The 15,333-nt window shown below is 38.3% G+C and overlaps 1 protein-coding gene across 1 annotated transcript in view; it reads right to left on the bottom strand.

Moving 5' to 3' along the window:
• LOC106507939 overlaps window positions 1,528-15,333 on the bottom strand; it is a 195,599-nt gene continuing 181,793 nt past the window's right edge. Inside the window, exon 4 of the mRNA XM_021065188.1 lies at window positions 1,528-1,593. The gene's annotated coding sequence lies outside the window, so the exon portion shown is untranslated. The remainder of the gene's footprint in view (window positions 1,594-15,333) is intronic.

Genomic DNA, 15,333 nt, shown 5'->3' with positions numbered 1-15,333 from the left:
ATTGACATCTTACTGTAATTGTGGGCAACAAGAAAACCATGTGTCCTAGTTTTCTAAGTGAGTTTGGATTTTAAATATCCTATCCTAGGAGTTCCTGTCTTGGCGCACTGGAAACGAATCCGACTAGGAACCATGACGTTGCAGGTTCAATCCCTGGCCTTGCTCAGTGGGTTAAGAATCTGGCGTTGCCATGAGCTGTGGTGTAGGTCGCAGACGTGGCTCGGATCTGGCGTAGCTGCGGCTCTGGTGTAGGCTGGCAGCAACAGCTCCGATTAGACCCCTAGCGTGGGAATCTCCATATGCTGCGGGTGCAGCCCTGAAAAGACAAAACACAAAAGACAAAAAAATAATAATAATAAAATAAATATCCTATCCTGGAGTTCCTGTTGTGGCTCAGCAGAAATGAACCTGACTAGTGTCCATGAGGACGTGGGGTCGATCCATGGCCTCTCTCAGTGTATTAAGGATCCGGCATTGCTGTGAGCTGTGGTGTAGGCCATAGATGCAGCTTGTAACCTGTGTTGCTGTGACTGTGGTATAGGCCAGCAGCTATAGCTTTGATTAGACCCCTAGCCTGGGAACTTCTATATGCTGCAGGTGTGACCCTACAACAAAGAAGAAAAAAAAAAAAAAAAGAATCCTATCCTATTGTCAGATTACAAATTACAATTCTTTTTACAGCCACACCTACAGCATGTAGAAGTTCCCAGGCTGAAAGCTGAATCAGAGCTACAGCGGCAGGCCTATGCCACAGCCCCAGCAACACCAGATCTGAACCACATCTGTGATGTATTCCAAAGCTTGGGGCAACGCCAGATCCTTAACCCACTAAAGGAGGCCAGAGATCAAACCTGTATCTCACAGCAACTGTCAGGTTCTTAACCTGCTGAGCTACAATGGAAATTCTACAAATTACTCTTATTTCAGGAAATATGATCACTATATATGATTCTTGTGTTACTTTCATACCTAACCCATCTTCATCACTTTTGGTTGTCTTTCCTCTTTTCATCTCTAAAGCTTTGGAAGAAAGTCAGGAGAGATGTTGTCCATGAATGGATGGAGTAGAAGGCAGGAGAAAGATATCCCAAAGCCATCTGGAAAGGCAGTTTTTGCAATAAGCCTTTGGAGCACGGAACATGACCTGGCTACACAGGTAACTGGGCCAACTACCTATGTAGCCTGTGGATCAGCAGAGAGAGAGTCTCCAACAACATACGGCTGAGCTACTATTGTCTGCAGTAAATGCTGTACCATCAAGTCATAGGTTCCAACTGGGCAAACATAAATTTATAGCTACATCGTCTCAACATGTGTGACCTAAAGTCTCTGTCAGCCTTTGATTTGGAGACATCCAGTAATAGGGGTAATCAAGGTCTTGCCAAGCCAAAAATATTGAACCAAAGAAAAACACCCAACTTGGGAATCATTTTAAATTAGGCTTTTCTCCCCCCTGTAATCACTCTGCTACCGGTTCAGTACTGTACTTTTAAAATACGTGTGAATTGCAAATGGTTTTCCACATACCTCTCCACTTTCAGTCAGCAGAAGACAGACATTCTCCCCAGGTCCTTCTGATTCATTCCAAACAGCCTAAGAACAGAGGTCTCACATAAGAAGTGTTAAAAGTTAAATTTGCAACCTGCCAATGACTGCAAGGTCATGATCTTCAGACACTCATTTTTCTTTGGGATATAATCAGGACACATATCCCAAAATCACAACTGTGGATGGAAGTCCCCAAGAGGTGATGGTAAGTGCCCAGGGTCACTGAGAGAGGTAAAGTGCCCAAACTCTACACAGATTTGATGGTCAAGTTCACTATTTTCTCCGTATTTGTACATTCAAAACTGGTTTTCTCTGGCTCCTCTTGTCTCTCCTGGGTAAAAGGGTTGCAAGGATAAGGGCTAACAGAGAAATATTACAGGTGAAAATTTCTCAGTTATAGTCAAGATTTTCCTCAAATTTAGAGATATCTAGTCCTTGTTCTGAATTAAATGATCAAATTCTGTGAGCTTTCTCTTTTAGACAGTTTACAAACTAGGCAATCAAAGGTTTACAAACATCAGAGGGCTCTGAGCAGATTCTGTCAAGATATTATTCTTTTCAAACAACCTATTTCCTGGTTTGTAGCACAGTGTTAAAATGATTGATGAACAAATAAGTTTTTAGTGGTTGAGGCAAACAACGCTTACCCAGCTGAACCCTCTATAAACCATACATCATTTTGTAGCATTAAATTCTTTGCCTGTTTCAAAAAATAAAATAAAATAAATTTTTTAAAAGCCACATACCCACAATTCTTAATGACAACACAGAAGGAAACGGGTGATTTTTGTATCAATCAAACACTGCTCTTTTTCTTAGAAACAGTTCCCAACCCAAAGGCCTCTGTAATGGTGAGCTGTGGGCTCTGTCTCATTTCTCCTTTCTGGGCTGCTTTCAGAAACATTTGCAGTAGTACACACACATCTTTCATCCTTAATACACTTACAACTGAAGATGAAAAAAGCACAATGCACCGCTTTCAAGATACGAATCTCCTTCATCTTGAAATGCTATTGAACTAGCTCATGGCTCTACTATAGAAGAGTTGCCTGTCAGCTCTACCACACTCATTAGCACCTATATTTGCAGGTTGTGCAGCAGAGATACAGAGATGAATAAAACCTAACACAATCCCTGTGCATTTTATTTTATAGTTGGGGAGATAAGAGAGATAAACAAGGAAGAAATGACAGGACAGGTGATAACAGGACAAGTGTGCATATGAGAAAATAAAAAAGGGTTGGGGCTGGGGGCAGTTCTCATCCCTCTGGAGTGGTCAGAGGGGACGGCCCAGTCAGTGATGTTGGAACTGGACTTTGCAGAATCAGCAGTAATCCTCACAGGAAAGAACCTGGGTGCTGCACTCTGGGAAGAGGGAGTGACGCCCGCAGAGCCGCAGAGCTGTGGGCAGAAGCAATTGGAGGGTGTTGACACACAAGGGAAGGGGGCGTGAAGATCTGCCATGATGAAGTGGGGGGTGGCAAAGGGGGTGCATTTATGGCATCACAGCCCAGAGACCTTGGCTTACGCAGGTCTTCAAAAGCGGCTAGACTTTTCTGCTCTCCCTTTAGAAAAGGCCCTGATATGTATCCATTAGCACTGCACCGAGATAGAAAAGTCCACCGAATATTGAGGGAAGAATTATCCTTTCCAAGTAAGTATATTCCCCCCGCCCGCCCCAAACTCAACGTCAGTGTGGCCTAGAGGTCAGAGCATTGGCTTTGGAGTCAGGTCTGAACACAAACACTACCAGTACCATTCACACAGTGACAAGGTACTTAAACCTTTATGTTTCTGTTTTCCTACCTGTGTTATGGCTGCTGTGAGTTTTAACACGAGCTCACCACCGTGTCTGGAGTGTAGTGAATGTCAGAGCACAATAACCATGGCTGTTATTATCACTTTTTTATTGACAGTCCCCTAAGCATATTATTGCTTTTGTGTCAATTGGGTAAATAAACTGTCTCATTATAAATCTTTCCAGTGTACTCGCTTCAGGAGCACATACACTAAAATTGGAACGATATAGAGAAGATTAGCATGGCCCCTAAAAAAATAAAATAAAAAAATAAAATAATAATAAAAAAAACTTTCCAGCTAAGCTCAACGGCAAGTAGATGGGATATCAGGGAGCAAGAAGCTTTACGATATACTAAGGAGAGAAACCATTTTAGGGTCCTCTTAGGACCCTACCCCCAGTGTACCCTGTCACCTGCCTTTATTGGGGACTCTCTCAGGCCCTCAAATGATTAAGCAAAATAGCCCACTCAGAAGGTGAGACAAATGTTCTCATAAAATCCTGATTGTGTATATATGGAAATCGTGGCCTCCCCCTCCCAGAGGCATGCTTGTACTGGGAAGCTGGGGCCAGAGCTGTTAGGCTGCTCCCTCATTCTGCCCTCTGCAGAAGCATGTGGTAAAGCCTTAAGTGTTAAATCCACCGAGTGCAATGAAAATAGCTTTATTCGCAAAATCTGAGAATGTTTATTCCCTCCAGAAGTATTTTCTTAAACAACACAAGCTACTTATTCAATCTTCATCTTAGAAGAAAATTAGATGTTGAGGTAAAAGTACCCTAATGGGAACATCAGAGCTGATCTCCAAAGAATGAAGAATTTCTTTAGAGAAATGAAAATATCTCAGGCCCCTGTTCCAATAGAATTGTAGATTCATTTGTGGATGAGAATCTGTTATATATGAGATTACTCTGGAGTTTTTACTATGCTCACTTTCATAATTTCAACATAATTTCATGTTGAAAAACATACAGGCCTTAGTAATTACAGGGTACCTGATATCTGTCACATAAATGAAAACGACTTCTCATTTCTTGAGTATATTCTGCAAGGCCAAAATATATTATCTTGTGCCATCCCTGCTAGCTCTTCTTCACTACATTCTTGGGCAGGGTTTTTGTCTGCTCTCACACGCATATACTGGGAGCATGCAGCCACTGGTAAAAGCGGAGCTCCAAAACCAAACTTTATGAATTAAGTTTCATTTTTTCAGCCACCAGCTCTCTACCTCCCCAGTCATAAACAATTGACAAGTATTCTGGAGATGTCTAGTTGTTTATCGGTTTTTTTTTTTTTGGTTTTTTTTTTGTTTTGTTTTGTTTTGTCTTTTTGCCTTTTCTAGGGCCGCTTCCCATGGCATATGGAGGTTCCCAGGCTAGGGGTCTAATCGGAGCTGTAGCCACCAGCCTACACCAGAGCCACAGCAACACTAGATCCCAGCCTCGTCTGCGACCCACACCACAGCTCACAGCAATGCCGGATCCTTAATCCACTGAGCAAGGCCAGGGATCAAACCCGCAACCTCATGGTTCCTAGTCGGATTCAATTCCGCTGTACCACAATGAGAACTCCAAGGAGATGTCTAGTTTTATGCACAAAACTGTGCCAAATACTGTGCAGGATGTTGAAGTGTAAATTACAGTCTTGGAGTTTAGGAAATTTGTAACGTTAAGGGAGGAAAAGCATTACAGATATTAACATGCAAAACCAAGAGTAAACAACAGAACCAAAGTAATATAATGTTACTGAAAAATCCTGGAATTATTTAACTAATTAATTAATTAACTTATTCACTTACTTCTTATTGAAATATAATTGACTTACAATATTATATTAGTTTCAGGTGAAGAACACAGAGATTAAATATTTTTATACAAAATAATCACCACCATAAATCTACTTCCCATCCGTCATCACACGAGGTTATTAAAATATTATTGACTAAATTCCCTATGCTTTACATTACATTCCTGTGATGTATTTATTTTATAACTGGAAGTTTGTACCTCTTAATCTTCCTCACCTATTTCATTCAACCTCCTACCCTATTCCCCTCTGTCAACCACCTGTTTGTTCTCTACAAGTCTGTTTCTGTTTTATGTTCATGCATTGATTTGTTTTTTAGATTCCTCATATAAATGAAATAATATATTGTCTTTCTTTGTCTTAGTTCACTTAGTATAATACCCTCAACGTCTATCTATATTGTTGCGAATGGCAATATTTTATTCTTTTTTATGGCTGGGTAATCTTCCATTGTATATATACTGCATCTTCTTTATCCATTTATCTATTGATGGGCCCTTAGGTTGCTTCCATATCTTGGCTATTGTGAATAACACTGCAATGAACACAGGGACGCATACATCATTTCAAATTAGTGGTTTTGTTTTCTTTGGAAAAAATACCCAGAAGTGGAATTGCTAGATCATTCTATTTTAAAATTTCTTAGCAACTTCCACACTGTTTTCCATTGCAGCTGCACCAATTCACACTCCCACCAGCAGTACACAAGGGTTCCCTCTTCTCTACATCCTCACCAACACTTGCTATTCGTTGCCTTTTTGATAATAGCCTGGCTGACGGATCTGGCTGTCTGAAGTAATATCTCACTGTGTTTTTGATTTGTATTTCCCAGATGATTAGTGATGCCAAGCATTTTTTGTGTATCTGTTGGCCATCCATTTGTCCTCTTTGGAAAAATCTTTTCAGATCCTCTGCCTTTTTAAAAATCAGGTTCTTCTTTGTTTGTTTTGTTTGGTTGATGGGGGATGGGGGGGTTGTTTTTGTTTTGTTTTGTTTTTGGCTGTGCCCATGGCATACTGAAGTTTCCAGGCCTATGGCAGAACCCGAGCAACTGTGGTGATAGGGCCAAATCCTTAACCACTAGGCTGCCAGGGAACTCCAGGTTCTTTTTCTTTTTTTTTTTTTTTTTTTTGATGTTGGTTTATATGTGTTCTTTGTATTTTTGGATAGTAACCTCTTAGCAGATATGTTGTTTGCAAGTATTTTTTTTTTCCCCATTTACTAAGCTGCCCTTTCGTTTTGCTGTTGGTTTCCTTCTCTGTGCAAAAGCTTTTAAGTTTGAACTAGTACCATTTGTTTATTTTTGTTTTCATTTCCCTTGCTTGAATGGACATATTTCACCACCTTCCAAAAAAAATTTGCTAAGATATGTCAAAGAGTGTATGTCTTCTAGGAGTTTTATGGTTTCAGGTTTCATATTTAAGTTTTTAATCTATTTTGAATTTACTTTTGTATATTGTGTGAGAAAGTAGTCCATTTTGGTGCTTTCACATGTAGATAGCTGTCCAATCTTCTCAACACCATTTATTGAAAAGGCTTTCTTTTCCCCATTGTTCTTGCCGCCTTTGTTCTAGATTAATTGCCCATAAGCGAGTGGGTTTGTTTCTGGGTTTTCTATTCATTTCCATTGATCTACGTGCTTGTTTTTGTACTAGTTCCATATTGTTTTGATTACTGTAGCTTTGCAGTATAATTTAAAATCAGAGTGTGATGCCTGTAGCTTTGCTCTTCTTTTTCAAGAAGTTTTCACTGTGTGGGGTCTTTTGTATTTCCATACAAATTTCAGAATTACTACTTCTAGTTCTGGAAAAAGTGCCATTAGCATTTTGACAGGGATTGCACTGACTCTGTTGACTGCTTTGGAAAGTATGTTCATTTTAACAATATTAATTTTTCCAACCCATGAGCACAGTGTGTCTTTCATTTACTTCTGTTGTCTTCAATTTCTTTCATGAATGTCTTATATTTCTCAGAGTACAGGTCTTTTACTTTGTTGGCTACACTTATCCCTAGGTATTTTATTCCTTTTGATGCAACTGTAAATAAAATATTTTAAAATTTCTTTTTCTAATAGTTTTTAGTGTATAGAAATGTAACAGATTTCTATACATTAATAGTGTATCTCGCCACTTTATTTAATTCATTTATTGGTTCTAATATTTTTGGTAGTGTCTTTAGATTTTCTAAATATAGTATCATGTGACTTGCAAACAGTGACTATTTTACTTCTTCCTTTCCAATTTGAACTCTTTTTATTTCTTTTTCTTATCTGATTGCTGTGAGCAGAACTCCAGTATTATGTAAAATAAAGGTGGGGAGAGTGGGCATCCTGCTCTTATTCTTGATCTTAGATGAAATGCTTTCAGATTTTCACTATTGAGTTGATGTTTAAAATAGTCCAGAAATTAAAACAGAGTATTCTAGGTTTAAAATCTTGCTATGTAATTAGTACTTGTGAAATCATGGCATGAAGTTTATTTTGGTAGCCTCAATTTTCTCAATACTAAACTGGGATTAACCTTTGGGAGTGTTGTAGGATCAAGCAAGATAATATATGTGGAAAATGTTCTATAACTTTCAAAGCCTCATACAACAGTTAGATATTATTAAAACTACTGAATCCTAGGTTATAGATGCGGCCCAAGTCGCACATTGTGGCTGTGGTGTAGTCCAGCAGCTGTAGCTCTGATTCGACCCCTAGCCTGGGAACTTCCACATGCTGCAGGTGTGGCCCTAAAAAGCAAAAAAATAAATAAAATAAAATACTAGAACATAAATTTTATTTTCCCCTTTAAGTTTTTTCTAAAGCAGTGACTACTGAGTGATTTGTACAGCATAGTACAATATAGTATATCACAGTAAAAGCAAAAATCTAAGAAATCTAATTTTCATGTAATTATATTATATGCATAGAGTTGTGTATAATTGCATTACCAAATTGGGTTCCTTGCTGCATTTAGTCATATTCTTATATCTGAATACCTTCCCAAAAGTCTTAAGAATTCATGTTGACAATAAAATGGTAGCACATCATTTTTAAAACCTGTTATTAATTAGTTAGAAACCTTGTTGCAAGACGATAGTTTTAGAAAATCTGGATACAGACATCTAAGAGGGCAATCACGTTAAAAACATGGTCTTGCCCATATGGAGTTTACTTTTTGTTTCAGGAACTATTTTTGAAAACTGGGGTCTTGATTTTTCAAATACAGAGAAATGAAGGATCATGACCGAGTTTTAAGTGAGGGCTTGATGCTATCAATGTAGAGTTGCACCTGTCTGCATTTATACACAAACAATTGCAGCTAATTAGGCAGCTAACTACATGATCAGCAAAGTAAATACTTATTAGCCCATCAGCAAATTGTACTCCTAAAAAATTTCCAATCATAGCTTATAGTCCAATTTCTTTTCATCTTGCAATATCCTTATATGTTCCTTAAGTTTCCAAAGTTTTGGCTTTTCTCCCCCCAAAATCCCTCAGTCCTGGATTTTTAAATCCTCCATAAGCTTTTCAGTTACAAACAAGTACTGGAAGACACCTTATTATTAGCAAAAATGACAAATTCCTCACAAAATTCCACGTTGTGTATGCATGTGTGTATAGGTATGTGTATGTATGTGTACATATGTATACATATACACATTTGTATGTACATACACATATACTGTATGTGTCTTTATAAACTTTTTTCTGTTTTTTTTAAATTGACATATAGTTGATTTACGATGTGTTTCAGGTACACAGCAAAGTGATTCAGTTATACATATATATTATATATATGTATAACTGAATATATTTTCTTTTTCTATTTCTTTTTTTGTCTTTTTAAGGCCGCACCCCTGGCATATGGAAGTTCCCAGGCTAGGGCTCGAATCTGAGCTACAGATGCTGGCCTACACTACAGCCACAGCAATGCCAGATCCAAGCTGCACCTGCGAACTACACCACAACTCATGGCAATGCCAGATCCTTAACCCACTCAGGGAGGCCAAGGATCCAACCCATGTCCTCATGGATGCCAGTCAGGTTTGTTTCCGCTGTGCCACAATAGGAACTCCTATATGTATTTTCAAACTGAGTTTTTATTACTGAAATGAGTCTTATTACTTGCTAATTATTTGTTTTTCAGACTATGAAAATTAAGAACCAGAATAAGCAAATGTCTCTGGTTAGTTGCACAGCTGGGAGTTTGATTCTAGATCTCCTAATTTATTCTATCATACCACTTCATTCCCTCAGTATCCTCTTAACAAAAGATAAAATACCAAAAATAAGACAGAAAGCTGAATTCAGCATATGCAAATAATTCTGATTTAATTCAAATGAACTTTTCTTTCTTATCTTTTAACAAGATAAACGACTTGAAAATCTGACATAATTTGACAGTTGGAGCAGAGTTTAGAAGTTAGGGGAACTGTAGTTCCAGATACTTTGGATGTCTAAGTCTATAAAACTTCAAATAGTGTGTTTCCAGCCCTTGTTTTGCCAAATGAGGACATTTAAAAAACAACCGTAATTCATAAAAGGAAGGAGATTCTAAAACCAAAAAACCCCCACAAAAACCAAGGGCATGATCTCAGAATAAAGAACTACTTTATACATCAAATGAATCTAGTTCTATGTAAAGCTATGTGAACACATTTTTCTAAGTCTGTTGTGAGCCAGTTAGGAAGTTCTTCCATATGTGAAAGTGAAATTGACCTCCCTAGAACCAGTGTATATACTAGCAGTGCTTCCAAAACAGAGAAATAAGTCCATGTCAAATGACTGGCTATTTAGGCAAACACAGTATGGGAACAGAAACAACAAATATTTGTAAAAGGAACCTATGTCTTGAAGGATAAAAAACAGAGCAAACTATCTCAAAGGAGTTCCTAAGGATTTCAGAAAATTTCCAACAAAATTTCATGCCAAAGACTGTGCAAATAATTGTGTCATTATCATTTTTATATTAAGGAGAACTTAAGCAATGATCACAAAGAACGTCACTTAAAAGTAATTTTAAATATACATCCTTTTATATATAATTACATATTTATCCTATTATAACAGCTACATATATTATTTGATAACTATCCTATGTTTGAAGTCATATCAGACTTTTTTTATAATAAGAAATTACGGGATACAATGGGTAGAATTAAGTAAGCACTCTGTGGCATAAAGCCAAGGTCACAAGACTCCCTCAGCAATCACAGATTTTAACTTGCACCTTGCTTTTCTTTCTGCATAAAATGACTTTTTTTCTTTTGGGGGGGTCTTTTTGTCTTTTTAGGGCGGCACGTGCAGCATATGGAGGTTCCCAAGGCCAGAGGTCCAGTCGGAGCTGTAGCCACTGGCCTACACCAGAGCCACAGCAGCAGAGGATCCCAGCTGCGTCTGTGACCTACTCTGCAGCTCATGGCAGCTCCGGATCCTTAACCCACTGAGCGAGGCCAGGGATCTTACCCGCATCCTCATGGATGCTAGTCGGGTTCACTAACCGCTGAGCCACAAAGAGAACTCCCTAAAGTGACTTTTATTTATAAACTTATGAAAGGCTTATTTCACTGATTTCTTCCCTATTAGGCCCAATTCATCGCTTTTCCATACCCACCTCATTTGTACATTATACATGAAAAAATTATTGCAGCTACTGTTAGGTTTTGTTTATATCTGTCTCCCTGGAATAACAGAAGATTCTCAAGGGCAAAAATAGAATCGCAGGTTATATGCCACCTTCTCCGGGAAAACTTGCTGTAGAATAGAGTTAGTTTTGATACACTGTGGGGTGTTACTTAAGCACTAGCACCAGGCTCATCAGAACCCTGGTCAAACTATGTAATTATCTCACCTCTGCTCCATCACACCTACTAGAGAACAATATTTCCCACACTGTACGGTGTGTAGAAGAAGATCATTAAATATTTGTGATTAACAAAGTGACTTAGACGTCGTAATTACTCAATGAATTTATCCATGAGATTGTTCACCAAAGTTCTATATTTTGTAGATTTGCTGTAATCATTTCTGGAGGAGCAGCTAAATATGGACATTTTAATTGTCACCTCCAGTCCAACACTGTGAACTGCAAAATGCATTATCACCTTCCAAACAATGTTCCCGCTCAATTCTCTGTATCTGTCAAGACCGTGATCCTTCTCCACGCCTCACAAGGCTCCTTAAGGGTGGGGAGGGCGGGGGGCGGAGGGGGGGAGATGTGCTGCTGCATCTCCAGTGCCTAGCACGGGGCTCTGCAAATATTAGGCACTCAAAAAATAATTCTTGAATTAAAGAAATATTTTAAACTTCGGAGAATTACTCAAAGCTTCGATTGTGACAGTGATGTTTACTTTTATAAGATGAGATTTTCCTCAGAATATCCATGCTGATGTACGAGAGCGCTGCCACACTGTTCTTCTCAACAGGAGTATCAACGACCAGTGCTGCATCGACCGTCCTGACCCTCCTTCATAAATAAGATCAGGCAAAAAAAGAATCAGCAGATATTTGAGAGAATAAACTTGCACAAATGAAAAGCACCAAGATGAATAAGTAAAACTTTTAACTTCAGAAAAAAACTTATAATTCAGAGATAGAGGATAGTTTAAAACATCTTCAAATCCTCAGAGAAATACGAGAAGATATTGAAACCGTAAAACAAATTATAGGCTGCCTTGAAAGAGGGTGGCAGTCATAGAAAAAGATGTTTCTTGATAATTAAAAGATATGATTTTCAATTTTAGTATATGTGGTGCTAAAGCAAGCACAAAAAAATGAGATTTTCAAGATAAAAAATTCAATAGATGAGCTAAGAGGCAACCTTGTGAAAATCTAGCAAAATACAGAGCAAGAGAAAAAAGGTAGAAAATCTGGGCGACTGATTTGGCATGTCTTAACACAGAAAATAACAATATAGGTTTAAGAGACTGGACCTGGAGAGAAATAATGAGAAGGAAGAAAACGCAAGGATCAAAAATGTCCACACCTCAAATCAGTGAGTGAAGCAAGTTAGCTCATCAAGGAGGAAAGGTTTACATGCAGAACTTAGAAGGGTAACCACCAGAAGAATTAAAACTATTGGTAACCATCAAATCGTAAGTAAGTAAGCAGAGAAGATGAGGTCATAAAATTATTCTTCTTCTTTCATATTGGTGAAACAAGAGATGCTGATGATAATTTTTAAACAAGAATTGAAGATGTTTCATATATTTAGTATTACAGAAGTAATCACCAAAAATACCACAAACTAAAATTAACTTTAAAAGCATTACTTGTCAGTTTATACTTTGCCGTGTCATAGTCATCCACATTGTTGAATTTTTTTCACTAGGTATGTAAAATTATTTTTTAAAAATTAAAATTACATTTTGCCAAGACAAGATGACTCACTAAACTTTTTCAAACATATAAATGCACACTTCCGAAGAAAGCTGGAGGCTAACCTGAGCGTGAGGCTTTTCCACGGTGTATTCCAGCTGTGTAAAAAGGTAGGACTTGCAGTTATGAAGCACATGTTCAGAGAAGGGGACAGGGAATCCATTTGCATTTAGAAGAGTTAAGTTAGGAGGGACATTAGGAAGGGCAGGTAACAGAGCAACCGGTTATGCCAGAACTGACTGGAGCAGAATCTTGAAGATGGCAAGAAAGTAAATATTTTAGCCACAGGCTCACCTATCAAACATTCTTAAAGAGAACTGGAAGCCAAAGTCAACAGATAACATACTAAAAAAGTTTTTGGCTTACTCTAGCATTGTTTATTTGGCATTGTCTACTGCTGATGACAAAAAAAAAATTTTTTTTTCTAAGGTGTTATGGACCATACAATTACTTAATGTTCACAATATTAAGATATACATAAGTATGCTACAAATTGCTCCTCTGCAGGGAGAAAAATCTTTGCCTGCAACAAACATCTGTTGCCTGCTCATACAAAGCTATTCTACCAGTAGTTTAATTTATAGGGATCACACACATAGGAACACTTTTTGTTATGTATTTCTAATGGTTATCCATATTAGAAGTAATGACCCAGCACCACAATGTCCAAAGTAACTGAGGAAGAAATTACATTGTGACTGCCCTTGACCTCAAAATTACACATATATCATGTATACTTTGAAAGAGTATTATCTTTGACTGGAACTCCCTTTTTGACGTAACCTTCTTCTTGATTACGCGATACAAATGAGTTTATAAAAACATCCTCCTTTCACTAAAAAGAAAGAAATACAGGGCCTATCCTGATAGAAGAGAAAAACATAAGTAGAGTGATAAACTCCTCTGCTATTTCATGCTATTTCAAGTAGGTATTCAGAACTCAAGAAGTGTGTTCTTCAAGAAACTATTATTAGTGAAAGGAAAATGTTCTCCTTCATCTCAGAATTTCCAATACCTCACCACCATCATTACAGCTGTTAAGAAATGCAAACTCTTTTAAATGAAGCATCCTTTCTAAGTCTATTCTTAGGCTGGATCAAAAATAATGAAGTAGATTTTTTTTTTTTTTTTTGTCTGTTTAGGGCCACACCCGAGGCATCTGGATGTTCCCAGGCTAGGGGCTGAATCAGAGCTGTAGCTGCCAGCCTACCCTACAACTCAAGGCAACTCGAGAACTGAGCCACATCTATGTCCTATACCACAGCTCACGGCAATGCCAGATCCTTAACCCACTGAGCAAGGCCAAGGATTGATCCCTTGTCCTCATGGATACTAGTCAGCTTTATTGCCACTGAGCCACAAGGGGAACTCCTCATGAACTAGATTTATTGAATTGTTTTAATCAAAGAGTGTCACACATAAGGAAGTAACAAATTCTAATGAACCTGAATCTTTACTAAACTATCCTTTGACTCAAAGCGTGGGAGAAAACTTGGTTAGAGAGTGACATTTCAAAGAAACAGCAAAAGGTTTTGTGTTACTCCTCCTCTTTGTCGTCTGGTTAACTAGATATGTTGGTCACCATTCTCACCTGGTAGGCAGTGAGAGCTAATTTGTTATGTAATCTGGAAGGCTCGAGATATATTGGATTAGTTACTGGTAGAGACCAGCTTTTCAAGTGATTTCTCCGACTTTAATTTTTTTGTTTCTTTTTTTTTACTCAATTAATTTTATTACATTTATAGTTGTACAATGATCATTACAACCCAATTTTATAGTATTTCCATCCCAAACCCCCAGCGCAACCCCCCACCCCCTAACCTGTCTCATTTGGAAACCGTAAGTTTTTCAAAGTCTGTGAGTCAGTATCTGTTCTGCAAAGAGGTTCATTGTGTTCTTTTTTTAGATTCACATGTAAGTGAGAGCATATGATGTTGGTGTCTCACTGTCTGACTGACTTCACTTAGCATGATAATTTCTAGGTCCATCCATGTTGCTGCAAATGCCGTTATTTCTTTCCTTTCAATGGCTGAGTAATCTTCCATTGTGTATATGTACCGTATCTTTATCTACTCTTCTGTCAATGGACATGTAGGTTGTTTCCACGTCTTAGCTATTGTATATCGTGCTGCAATGAACATTGGAGTACGTGTATCTTGTTGAGTCATGGTTTTCTCTGGACAGATGCCCAGGAGTGGGATTGCTGGATCAAGTGGTAGTTCTTCTTTTTTTTTTTTGTCTTTTGTTGTTGTTGTTGTTGCTATTTCTTGGCCGCTCCGCGGCATATGGAGTTCCAGGCTAGGGTTGAATCGGAGCTGTAGCCACCGGCCTGTGCCAGAGCCACAGCAACGCGGATCCGAGCCGCGTCTGCAAACTTCACCACAGCTCACGGCAACGCCGGATCGTTAACCCACTGAGCAAGGGCAGGGACCGAACCCGCAACCTCATGGTTCCTAGTCGGATTCGTTAACCACTGCGCCACGACGGGAACTCCTGCATCAAGTGGTAGTTCTATTTTTAGTTTTATAAGGAATCTCCATACTGTTTTCCACAGTGGTTGCACTTTTTTTGCTTCTTTTATAGTCATATATAAAAGAGCATTTGAGAAGAGAGAAATTTGTAATAAGAGTATGAGTGTTTCTATTAAAATTGGCACCTCCTGAGTTAAAGTGGGTGAATTTCTTTTATTGCCTTACCATCTCCCCCCGCCCCATCCTTTCTCCAAGATCTGAAACAATAAATTACACTTTTACCACTGTATTCCAGGGACATCTTGTCTACCATAAATGTATTCACCATGACGGAACAAAATGTTGGCAA

The sequence above is a fragment of the Sus scrofa genome, chromosome 11, assembly GCF_000003025.6.
Source record: "Sus scrofa isolate TJ Tabasco breed Duroc chromosome 11, Sscrofa11.1, whole genome shotgun sequence".
Classification (NCBI taxonomy): Eukaryota; Metazoa; Chordata; class Mammalia; order Artiodactyla; family Suidae; genus Sus; species Sus scrofa.
Note: the sequence above shows the minus strand (reverse complement) of the source record. Positions and strands in the feature narration are given on the sequence as shown.